This window comes from Cebus imitator, unplaced genomic scaffold, assembly GCF_001604975.1.
Source record: "Cebus imitator isolate Cc_AM_T3 unplaced genomic scaffold, Cebus_imitator-1.0 Scaffold23, whole genome shotgun sequence".
In the NCBI taxonomy this organism is placed as follows: domain Eukaryota; kingdom Metazoa; phylum Chordata; class Mammalia; order Primates; family Cebidae; genus Cebus; species Cebus imitator.
Window position 1 is genome coordinate 8911841 of NW_016107338.1, and position 12620 is coordinate 8924460.

At 43.3% G+C, this 12620-nt stretch overlaps 1 protein-coding gene across 4 annotated transcripts in view; it reads left to right on the plus strand.

The window, feature by feature from the left end:
- The window catches only part of SERTAD2 (SERTA domain containing 2), a 121169-nt gene that overhangs the window by 88343 nt on the left and 20206 nt on the right, over positions 1-12620 (plus strand). The window contains exon 1 of one of the 4 annotated variants that reach the window (XM_017522137.2): positions 10814-11132. The exons of 2 other annotated variants lie outside the window; for them this stretch is intronic. The gene's annotated coding sequence lies outside the window, so the exon portion shown is untranslated. Of the gene's footprint in view, positions 1-10813; positions 11133-11259; positions 11286-12620 lie in introns of those variants that run through there. One more of the 4 variants, XM_037736174.1, reaches the window with a different exon arrangement.

The following is a 12620-nucleotide window of genomic DNA, read 5'->3' on the forward strand; positions in this document are numbered from 1 at the left end:
TTGCCCAGGCTGGTCTCGAACTCCTGGGCCTCAAGTGTCCTACCACCTCAGCTTCCCAAAGTTCTGGGATTACAGGTGTCTGCCATTGCACACAACATGATTTGCATTTTTCTTTTTACTGATGAAGTTGAATATCTATCCCTGTGTTCACTGGACGTTTTAGTTTCTTTACCTATTTTTCTATTGGGTTTACATGTCTTTTAAAAGATTGACTCAGAGGAGTTCTTTATTAATTTTGAATACTAATCTCTTGTTGATTCTATTTCTATGAATCACATGCATCATTTGACAATCTTTAGCTTGCCTTTAACTTTTTTGTAGTGTATTTTGTGTAAGAGATGTTTAATTTTAGTGTAATCAAAGCTATTGATCTTTTTCTTTATGGCTGGTTCATTGGGTGTCTTGTTTCTTAATAGTCAGAGTCTGCAAGAAGCAGAATTCTACTGAAATGATTCAACTAAAGAGACACTAGTAAAGGGACTTTTTACAGAGATGTGACAAAAGTTGAGGCACAGAAGACAAATAACTGTAGGAAGCTGTTGCTGTCCTTAAGCCTGAAGGGGAAAGGGGAGGAAATGGTGTTGCTAGAACCCAGCAGGAGTTGGTATTTTGGAGAAGGGGCCACCTGGCAGAAGCTGTAGTTGTGGAGCGATGGGTACTCACAGGTGCGGGCCCAAAGCAGGAAGGAGCAAGGAATAAGGACCCCAGCTTCTCCACCTTCTGACCCATTGTTCTCCTTCTGGTACCTTCTTTGAATCCAACTGGAAGCTAGTGAGCAAAGGAACTTGGATGAGGTGGTCCCTAGATGTCAACATTTTAGTCATGGAGCCAAGCAGAGGCAAGTGGAGAATGAATCTCAGATGAACCATAATCAGCACACCATCCTTATCCTAAAGACATTAACATATTTTCATATATTCCCTCCCTAAAGTTTTAAATTTTGTTTTATATGTTTAGATTTTCGTCCACTTGAAATGTATTTTTTTTTGGTAAATATTAGGCATCTAATTTATTTTTTATACAGGTAATCAGGTGGCCCTGAGCTATTTATTTATAATTTTTTTTGAGTTAGAGTCTCTGTCACCCAGGCTGGAGTGCAGTGGTGGCAACACAGCTCACCGTAGCCTTGACCTCCTGGACTCAAGCGATCCTCCCATCTCAGCCTCCTGAGAAGATGGGACCACTATGCTCAGCTAATTTTTTTTTGATTGAGATGGAGTCTTGCTCCGTTGCCTGGGGTGGAGTGTGGTGACGTGACCTTGGCTCACTGCAACCTCCAACTCCCAGGTTCAAGTGATTCTCCTGCCTCAGGCTCCTGAGTAGCTGGGACTACAGGCACCCGCCACCATGCCTGGCTAATTTTTTTGTATTTTTAGTAGAGATGGGTTTCACTAGGTTGGCCAGGCTGTCTCGAACTCCTGACCCCATGATCTACCTGCCTTGGCCTCCCAAAGTGCTGGGATTACAGGCGTGAGCCACCACGCCCAGTCTGCTCAGCTAATTTTTAAAATTTTTGTAGAGACAGGGTCTCTTCATGTTGCCCTGGCAGGGTTCAAGCAGTCCTTCTGCCTCAGCCTCCTAAAGTGCCGGAATTAAGGCATGAGCCACTGTGTCCAGCCCTGAGCTACTTATTGAATTCTTTCCTTACTGATCTGTAATTTCACTTCAGTCATATATTACACTTCCATATATATGTGGTTCTGTTTCTGAACTCTCAATTCTGTTCCATTGATCTATTTATACCTATGTCAACTTCACTCTATTCTAATTACTAGAGCCTTATAATAAGCTCTGATAGGACATGTCCCCCATCTTGTTCCTTAAACCTATTACAACTGTCCTTGATCCTTTTCTATTTCAGATGAATTTTAGGATTCGTTTGCCAAGTTCCATTGGAGGAAAATATGGGATTTAAATTGCATTTAATTTGTTGATAAGTTTGGGGGAGAATCTGCATGTATGTAGTATTAAGTATTCTTGTCCATTAAATGGTATAGCTCTCCATTAATTTTGATCTTTTTATCTGATGAACTTTCGGAAAAGTGTTTGTTTTCTCACTTTTCATTTTTGGCTATAATGAGAAAATCTTAATTCTGGAATCCTTATTCTTATAGCTGTTAATTGTTGTTATTAAAACTAAAAGCATGATGTCTAACAGTTTAAAAGGGGCAACAAATCAGAATGGATTGAAAATGAATCTCTCATTAAAACTTTTTTCTACCTTTTTGTAACTTGGGCTTTAGTTTCTTAAAGGAAGCTAAACAGAAATGATGTTGAAATTACCAATATTAGTCCCACAAGAACTATTTTTTCTGCAGGCCCAGTCCTGGATTGTGCTGCGCTCTGTGTAAAGAGGCCAGATGAATAGCTCTGCACTCGTAGTGAGAGAATCTGGCGCTTTCTAAGTGAGATTTTTGACTTGTTGTGACTCTTTCAGATGCATGTTTTCTTTTAAATGAGTCATCTTTAGGGACGATTAAATATATGCATTGTCTGAGCAAGTTCAGGATCGTAGAGTGTACATTTATTTGTAACAGAACAGAACAGCAGTGGGCGTGTGTGCTACAGATGATATTCTTGGGGTATTTGCTGCCATCCACTCTCCTTTCTAAATTTGGTGTTACAGATTCAACTTCTGTTTTTAAAAAGGGAAGTTGCATATAGATCATTCACACTATTATTTTCTCCTTAAAGCCAACTTCTCTGCCCATGTAAGGAGTATCCTATAACCTAAACAAGACTTCTCTAAGCACACCACTTTGAAACAAATATTACATAGCAAGATTAAATCTTTTGTTCAGTATTTAAAGTATATTAAAAAAAAAAAAACAATTTGACTGGTTACACAAATGTACCTAATGTGGTGTTGGTGTCTGAGTCGCTTGCTTTATTTTCTTCCAACCCAACTGTACTCTGCATTTCTGAAATTTTAGTTATAAAAATTAAAAAACTAAGAACAAATAAAGCAAAAACAAAACAAAAAAATTATGTTTTATTTTATTTTTATTCTTTAATTTGTTTTGAGACAGCTCTGTTGCCTAGGCTGGAGTGCAGTGGTGTGATCTCAGCTCACTGCAGCCTCTGCCTCCTGGACTTGAGCGAGTCTTGTGCCTCAGCCTCCCAAGTAGCTGGGACTATAGACATGTGCCATCATGCCTGGCTAATTTTTTGTATTTTTAGTAGAGACAGGGTTTTGCCATGTTCACCAGGCTTGTCTCAAACTCCTGGCCTCAAGTGACCCACCTGCCTTAACTCCCAAAGTGCTGGGATTACAGGCATGAGCCACTGTGCCTGGCTATAAATCTTAAATTATATATATATAATCTATACACACACACACACACACACACACAGAGTATATATTTGTATATATATATATTTCAGTTTAAAGCAGAGGACTACTATTATTAGACAGGTTGGATAATTTTGAAAACATCTTGTTTATTTTGGCAACAGGTCTTTAAAAGACAATTCTACATTAACGACTAAAAGGTAAAGCCTACACTGTCTTTGTAAGTGTTACCTCTCTCCCCTAGAAAACTAATAAAAATGGATGTGGCAAAGAGCTGATTCATTTTTAGTTGTATATTGTGTTTACACTTAAACTGTATCCTCTGTTCATGTTTATTTTCTAATGATGCCTCATAGCCTAAATTTGGAGGCACTTCCTGGACACCTATTCACATTAAAGCCTTGATTTTTTTTTTTTTTTTTTGAGANGGAGTCAGACCTTGTTTCAAAAAAAAAAAAAACAGATAGCCCTCTCTCTACTTTGATTTGGATTTCTTGTGAGATTGCTTTGGGACAAAGGTTTTTAAGATTCTTAGGAGCCTTATTGTCTTCAGAGAGGATTTGCAGGATCCACTTGTAAGATACTTAGGAGGCCTTTTGTCTGTTCTATGAGGCAACACTTTTTTTTTTTTTGAGATGAAGTCTCTCTGTCGCCCAGGCTGGAGTGCAGTGTCACGGTCTCAGTTCACTGCAATCTCCGCCTCCTGGGTTTAAGCGATTTTTGTGCCTCAGCCTCCCGAGTGGCTGGGATTACAGGCACTCGCCACCGGCCCCTGCTAATTTTTGTATTTTTAGTAGATACTGGGTTTCGCCATGTTGGCCCCGCTGGTTTCAAACTCCTGACCTCAGGTGATCCACCCACCTCAGCCTCCCAAAGTGCTAGGATTGTAGGTGTGAGCCCCCTTGCCAGGCCTTGATTTCTTTTTTAACTTATCTACATATAATTTTTATAACTGAGACTGCAAAAAATGGTTTAAATGTATTATTTACATCACAAAAATCACCATACTTCTCTTAAAAGTCCTCTTATAAAGTTTAAAGTTACTCAATCCTAGTTTCTACAATATATATAAGAATATTTATAGAATTTAGTTTAAAAGATATAATTTAGTCTAGCCAATCATATATATTTGCTTGATTTTAAAACGTAAAGGCATTTGGTATTGGAGTAATACTTTAAAAAAAATATTTTTTCTATCATTTTGCCAGTTTTTTCTCAGAATTAACATTGGTTGATAATATTCTTGTTCAATTATTGTCATATTTTTGTATTCCATGGACAAAAGGGGGTGAAAGTGATAGTGTTAAATGTTCATTTGAACCATTTAGGTAGGCATTTGAAAATTTGGATGGGCGAGCCTTTTTTTTTTTTTTTTTTTTTTTTTTTTTTTTGTATCTTCAGATCAATGGCCGAAGCATATATTTTGGTTTTCTTCAACCTCTATCTGGCTTTTTTCTTTAACCTAAAAATCAAATGCTTCTGTGTTTTAAAATGTTATTTGACTGATACTTTTCATTCTTTACAAAGTAAGTAGGCAGAGAAGAATCTTCATCAAAAAGTACAGAATGGTGGGATTCTGGCAATAATTTGGTGTTTATCTGCAAGGTTGTTCCCCATGTAATGATCCTGTTAAAATTAACTCTTAACAGCACATACTTCATGAGGGAAATTTTAGCAGGAAACATTAACCTCTTGAGTTTATGAAGCTGGCATAAGCACTTCAGCATTCCTTATTGGTCCATTTATTCAGTGATCCTTATTGAATACCTACGGTGTCAGGCACTGCTGTAGAGGCTAGAGACAGGGTGGTAAACAAGAAGGACTGTGTTATGAATCTTAATGGAAATGAGTAAGGGGCTAGGGGGTATGACGAGTTTTATTTCTTTTTTGTTGTTGTGGTATGGGTTGTTAATTCCGTGGGATAAAATGTGGTGCTAACAAGGCTAAGGATAGGCAGGGTTGGAGTTTTTTGTATAAGAAATAGAATTGTTATTCTATGACACAAGTAGAGAGATGGAGCTAAGCAGCATTCAGTTTCTGGCCCAGCAGTACCCTCCTGTTGGTATCTCCATGTTGACTGTATTTCCTGGCACTACACCATCTTCTGTTCCTAAGAAGTGCATGCTCTTCTCAAGATGCGCAGCTCTCCTGGCTTCCTCAGAATGTTTCAGTGAATGTTAGATTCAGACTTTCTTTGACCCTGGAGTCAGCTTGATAAAGAGTTCTCTTGGTAGGTCCTTCTCAGATCCTCTGTTTAGTCCTCTATGAGTTGTGGGTAGTGGTATCTGCCCTGCCTGTGGCACAGGGAAGGTATTATGAAGAGCAAACAAGTGGATCCATATGAAAGTACCTTGTAAATTGTCTTGCTGCTATACAAACTTAGGGGGTAGGGGTATTCCCAGTCTCATAGCTAGGTGACTTGAACCCTAAGGTGTAACAAATCTAGAAGGATATGGATAGAACTGCTCAAGTCCAGCTTCTGGACTTAAAAAAATAATTCAAAGAACATATTTTATTGAAGGGAGCACATTATCATTATTTGTATTTCTAGTCCTTTCATTTAGAAATGTGTGAACATGAACTTGGTTTTATTTTCTTCCAAACAAGCTGTGCAGCTTCCAAAGCATTTTATTTCATTTGAGCCCTAAAACTCCTCCATGAGGATATTTACAATGTAATCACTGTTTCATAGACTCTTAGCTCTAGGGAGGGGCCTTGAAATCTTTTGAGTCCAAGTTCCTTTTTTTGCCAGGTGTGGAAACAGGCCTGGTGCGGAGGGTCTGATTTGGCCTCCCTGTTCTCTGTGGCTGAGGAGCTAGCCCTGAAATCACCTGACTCAACAACCCTGTGCTCTTTTGACCAGAACTGGTGCTGGTCTAAATCTCTGACATAGTTGATTAAGAAACTAAAAAATCATAGATTTATCATGGTTAAGTAATTAATCTGTACAAGATCTTCAAACTCCTAGTTCAGGACTCTTCATCTCACCAAGCTGGTTCCTGGGGGCAAGAAAGGTCTGTGCAATTTCTAACATTCATTGAAATTTTCCGTGGAAGCGAGAAGTGCTCAGTGCCTTGAGAAGAGTGGGAACTCCTCAAGAATGGTGGATGGCTTATAGACAAGAGGAAATACAGAGTCGATGTGTGTTGTGTAGGGAACTGGGGATGAGAGGAGATGTTTCTGACAAGTGGCCATCAGTCTTAGTGGAGTAGTGTCTCTGTCGGAAGGAACTCTGGAGTTATCAGAGTCACTAACAAAGTTCTTTGCATTTTTATAGACTTCACAAGGTTTTTTAAGATTTCGGTGGAAAATGGAATAGGAAGGAAGCTAATGCCCAACAGAAGCCATCTTCTCCAGTAATAGTTACAAGGGACTGATCCCAAGTACTAGAAAAAAAGGAAATGGTTTTAAAAGCATTTTCTTTAAACATTGCCACATGAAGATTGTGTTTCTGGTTAAGATTTAAATATTGTCCAATTTTTAAAAGAGAAAAGGTGTATCTCTAACAGATAAGTGAAACCTCCCTCAGAAGATAAGAAGCAGTTGTTGCAAAGCAGTTCAGTAACAACATGGAAAGCTTTGCAAAGGGACCTCCACTGGAACTGTAGTTCTGCTTTTATGAATTATGACTTCAGGGAGAAGCAGAAAAAAAGCATGACAAAGCAAGTGGAAGAAGAGATGGAGAAAAGTACGCAGAAGTAGATGAGTTCACTTGCTGCTTTGATAGAATTGTTTTAAATTATTAGTGGCTGCAAATGATTGAATCTGTCTGTGCCATCTTTGTGAGAGTATTTAGTTTTCCAAATCATTGCATCCTCGGTCGACTCCTTGATAATGTAGGTGATATGACTTCCAGAACTCTATTTTGAAGATTTATTCCAATTTTCAGTTATCTGAATGGTGAGTCCACAGTTAAGACCTCCATATTTTCCATGAAAAGCTTATTTAGTCTAGCTGGCTCTATACAGTTTATTTAATTAACTGAAACGTGTACCTTTTTTGCCATAAAACCAAGACCAATATTTGCAAGGTATATAGATGGATGATTATTACTGGTATTTCAGGTGGAAACTGAAAGATAAAAATATAAGAAAAGCAAAGGAAAAATGAAATTTAGTTCAAAACCTGTTTTAAAGTCTTTGTTTCTCAATTTATATACCCATCTTGCCCCTTGTTTTTTTGGTGTATGCTAATTAAGTGCTAAAAGTGGCCTTCAGTTAGCGCACTAGTGTACTAATCTACAAGATGTGAGGGCACAGAAACTTTCAAAAGAGAAGCAGTGAAGTGTAAACTAGTACCCAGAACTACAAAGTGATGCTGAGAAGTACTTCTCTGAAATTAAACTCATGAGCATTTTTAAAATTTACCTTCACAGTTCTATATTTATAAAAGGAATGTTTCTTTTCTCCCTTAACAGATATGTTCCTGGTAGTTAAATGTGGATGACTAGCCTAATTTCTTATAACTGTTCTGAAGTTGTTATATGAAAGTGAGAGGGAGAAATTCTAAATTCTGGATGAGGCCCTCAGAGTAGGATTATTTTAAATGGGATTTTGTTTGTTTTGAGACAAGGTCTCACCTACATTGGAATGCAGAGGTGTGGTCATTGCTTCACTGCAACCTTGAACTCCTGGGCTCAAACAATTCTTCCACCTCAGCCTCCTTAGTTAGGCTAGGCCTGTAGGCATGCATCACCATGCAGGGCTCATTTTTTCATTTTTTTTTTAAGAGATGGGGGTGTCTCTATGTTGCCCAGACTGGTCTCAAACTCCTGGCCTCAAGTGATCCTTCTATCTAGGCCTCCCAAATTGCTGGGATTACAGGTGTCAGCCCTAGCACCCAGCCCTTAAATGGGCTTGTAAATCTCCCAAAGAATGAGAACGAAATTTACATGTTCACTAAACATTTCTTATTCATTTGACAGGAATAAATAATGTATTTTTTTTTTTTTTAAGACAGTGTTTTGCTCTTGTTGCCCAGGCTGGAGTGCAATGGCGTGATCTCAGCTTACTACCACCTCTGCCTCCTGGGTTCAAGCGATTCTCCTGCCTCAACCTCCCGAGTAGTTGGGATTACAGGCATGCACCACCATGCTCGGCTAATTTTGTATTTTTAGTAGGGACGGCGTTTCACCATGTTGGTCAGGCTGGTCTCGAACTCCTGACCTCAGGTGATTGGCCCGCCTTGGCCTCCCAAAGTGCTGGACTTACAGGTGTGAGCCACCTCTCCCAGCCAGGAATAAATAATATTTTAATCATGTCATTGCATACTGAAGGAAGCTGACTTCAAAAGTGCAGAAAGTGCCTTTCCTTATTATCATAGACTTGAATTTCCAGGGCTGGGTGGAGGTTGCTGTCCTGGCCTGTGTGTGACTCAGCCTTGGGGCAGGGGGTTGCATAAAGGGAGGGAGAGGGTTAACCAGCTGGTGTTAACCACATCGGCAGCTGCTGAAGCTGCCTGTTCACTTTAACTTCTTGGTGGAAGATGCCAGACTCTAAAAGTAGGGGAAGTGGGAGCTGTTTGTAATGTGTGCATTGATAAGATGTTACAGCCTTCAAAGGTATAAAGAGATGGAAACCATTTCACTCCAAAAAATGCAGGTTGCTGGTCTCCTAAGAAGGCAAACCTTTGTTCGAGCAGGTACAGAATAGAGACCTTATGGACTTTAGCAGAATCATGTCTACTCTGGGGACACAAAAATTGTCGCTTTGACTTAAATCCTGTTATTTTATACAGAGACACTGCATTTGGTGTAACCCATTTGCTAGAAAATATCCAAGTGTCACAAAAGTTCTGCAAGTGTAACTTCCTGCTTACTTCAATTCATGAATAGCAGTTTAAATTCACTTTAAATTCAACAGAGCTAATGCCTCTGGCCTCCTCTACAAAGATATCACAGGAAGAGATTATTGCAGCTTCTATTTCAATGGCTTTTCCTTAAAGTGAGCACTGAAAGTATAAGTGAGTGGGTGGTTAGGAAACTGTTAGTAGTTAATGTCGTCTCTAAACTGCAGAACTCTGGAAATGAAAAATATCTTGGCTTTACAGCAAAATGTTTGAATGTTATGCCACTCAGGCGTAAACAGCAAGACCTGCAGAGGGACGGTGAGCACAGCTTCCATAACATCTCATTTTGAACGCCATTATAATGAGGCTTTTCAAAGATATCCACAAATAATTAGCTTTTGGCTTAAACTATATAAGATTTTAATTATACTGAGGGTCCAGTAAAAACCTTTTCCATCCTCCTTAAAACAAGAAGCGTTGTCTCCTCTATCAGTATTTTAGCACAAGTTTAATTTCGATGAGATCATCAATTTGATTGATAACAAATCATTACGGAACAGTTTAAACAAGTCTAAATTTCTCTTGATGTTAACGACTTACATACAATCACCTTTATGTTAGGTCTTAAAGCTTTATTATCCTTAAATACAACTAGCTTATAGTGGACCATTAAATTCCATAGTGATTTGAAATGATATTGATTGGGGTGGCAGCCAAAATTTTCAAGTGCCTGCATTGCTTCTTACCATCTTTACACTGAATGCTCGTGTAATTCTTAAAATAATCATAAATTTTCCAGTCGAATCGTCTCTCTGGCCTCTTTCCCTAGTGCTCTTAAATTCTCACACGCCCTCTTCCAACTAGTATAAATTTCCCTACTAAGTTTAAGTAGTTCCAAGCACAAGCTAACTCCACGGGAGGGAAAGGCTGTCAATGTGAAACTTGTGGGCAGAGGATTGCGCCTCCGACCTGGCTGCATCTCCCCGCCCGGCTTCTCTCATGCCGGGTCTGCACCGTGGCCTGGCCGGCCTCGAAGGATGCAGCTCGGTTCGGTCCGGCTCCCAAAGTGCTGTGGACTTGGTGACCCACTTCGCGCATCGGGCTGGGGCCAAGCGGGCAACGGACTTTTTCTGACCCCGGCTCACGGCTGGAGCCCCCATCCTGCCGTTCGTACCCCTGCGGGCCTCGGGGAGTGTCCCGCAGCGGATCCCCGCCCAGGAATCCCGCAGGCGGTGAGACGGGGGTTCTGGCCGGCTCTCTGCCCCTCGCCCCCCGCGGGGACCCTGCCCGCCCCGCTGACCGGCCCCACTTTGCCGAATAACTCAAATGCTTGTCATATTTGCGGTCGCGCGACTCCGCGGGCTGTGCACGCGCAGCACTCGCCGCCGCCTTTGTCACCAGCCGCTTCGTCATTCGCCTGAGCGCTTCTAGGGTGTGTGTGGGGCGTTACTGGTGGTCCTCGGGCCGGAGTGTCTCCTTCTCTCTCCCCTCCTCTTTCAGCTGTCCTTACGAGAAAATCAGGGGCTCGCCAGCCCGGCAAGAGGCCGGAGGCGGCGCCGCCACCCGGAGCCCCGCGAGCTCCGCCATCCCTTCCTGCTCCTCCCGAGGCCGCGGCCGGGCTCAGCCTTTATCGCGCCTCCCGGGATCGCGGGGGAGGGGCGGGCGGGGGCGGGGCTGGCTGGGGCGGGGCCGCACGGCGAGGGGCGGGGTCTGCGGCGCCGGGGCCCGGAGCTCGCGGGAGGCTCGCGGGCCGCACGTCACTCTTGCACCGCGAGTGCTGGAGCACGAGCTGCCGCTCGCTCGGTCAGGGCGCCCCCTCCGCCCGCCTCCCGCTTCCTCCTCCGCTGCCTGCCGCCGCCGCCTCCACCATTGTATAATGCTCGGGGCGCGCAGGCGGAGGACAGCGGAGTCTTAGCTTCGGCCTCGCCTGCTGCCCGCTCCCCGGCGCCACCCTCGGGCCCCCGGAGCGGGGCACTCCGCATGGAGCGGGAGTAGCTGAGGAGTGGGCGGAAACCCCTCCTGATGCGTTAGTTCCCAGGTGGAGCTGCATGTGGTAAGTTCTCCCGAGGCCGGGCTAGAGGGGATCCGCTGGCGCAGGGGCTCTGGGTGGATGGGGGCGGTGCTGGGACTCGGCCAGGGCCGGGAGAGCCCGGAGGGCGGAGGAGGGGCCGGGCGCCGCGACGGGAGGGAGCCGGGGACGGAGCAGGTACGGGAGGAGCGCTCCCTCCCGCGGCCCCGGCCCCGGCCCCGCGCTCTCGGACCCCCGGCGCCTGCGGGCTGAGCCGCTGGGGGCAGGGCCGGGGTCAGGAGGGGGTCGGGAGCTTTGAGAGCCGAGCGGCGGGCGGGGGCGCCTGGAGCTGTCGCGTCTACAGCTGGGATGTGTGTGCGCGTTGTGGCTGTTGTGTTGTTGTGAACGTGCGAGACTTTTTAGGCTCTGATTGCTGGCGCGAAGGCTGCTTCACTTTTGAGTTCCGTGGCGGGGTTTGCATCCAACTTGCTATGGTGCGTTTTTGTCAATTTCCCGGTGTTTTTAATGTTAAAAACGCCTCTCTCCACCCTCTTTTCGTCTTTGCCTAAGTGAATTGATTTGGGATCTCTGTGTATATTAAACTTACGTCCCGTTGGTTTTTAAGTTAGAAATCTACAAGTCCACTTCGTGGTGACCGCCTATGACTGAAAGGGAGGGGGCTGAGGGGAGCCAGCTGTCCCAAGCCCTAGACTTTGTACCAGTAAGACAGGGGGTGTCGTCACAGGGCCACTGCATGGAGAGAAAATCGTGTTTGGTGTTTTTTTTTTCCTCGGCTATAAGTTATCTTTAGCAAAAATGGAAGTAATAGATTGAGATGGGAGTCTAGTTTTAGGTTTAGTTTTTAGGTTTCACGAAAAGATCAAATATAGTTAGCTTTGGAGTAACTTTTTGCTTGCAAGCTGAGTCGTTTCAGGAGGTAGAAAGTAAGTTTTTCGGACACTGAATGGGGAGGGCAGTCAGCAGAATGAGACAGCCAGCCTCAGACCACAGCAGTTTTTATTTGAATCGAATCGGGCAGCCCCAGTTGGTCTTAGGGGAGAGAGTACATGTTTTCAAGCTTTGTACATCAAATACGCTTTTTGATTTCCCAATATATGTTAAGAAATATCCATAATGTGTGTAAAGAGCCTAGAAGTTGTAGTCACCAGTAGGATTCCTGAGGCCCTAAGTGTTCACAGTAGCTTTTTGTAATTAGAGACTAGTCCCTGACAAGAGTGAAGTGGGCCTTTGGCTTCACCCCGCCCCTGAAGGACCGTCCACCTGAGAGCCTCTGGGCTGCTTGGCCGATGGGGGTTGGGGGTAGTTGCTCAGCTCAGCAGAAGGCGTGTCTCACCCTGGCAGCTCCCATCCCTGCCCCTTTTTATAGCAGTCTATTCTGATATGAGTGTGCTAGAGTGTGCTGTGAAGATGAAAATATCCATCCTAAGATCCCAACTTCTGGAGTGAACAAGAATAGTTTGTGGATCTCTGCTTTTCTGTTTATTTTTTCAGGGTTTTTTTTTTTTTTTTTTT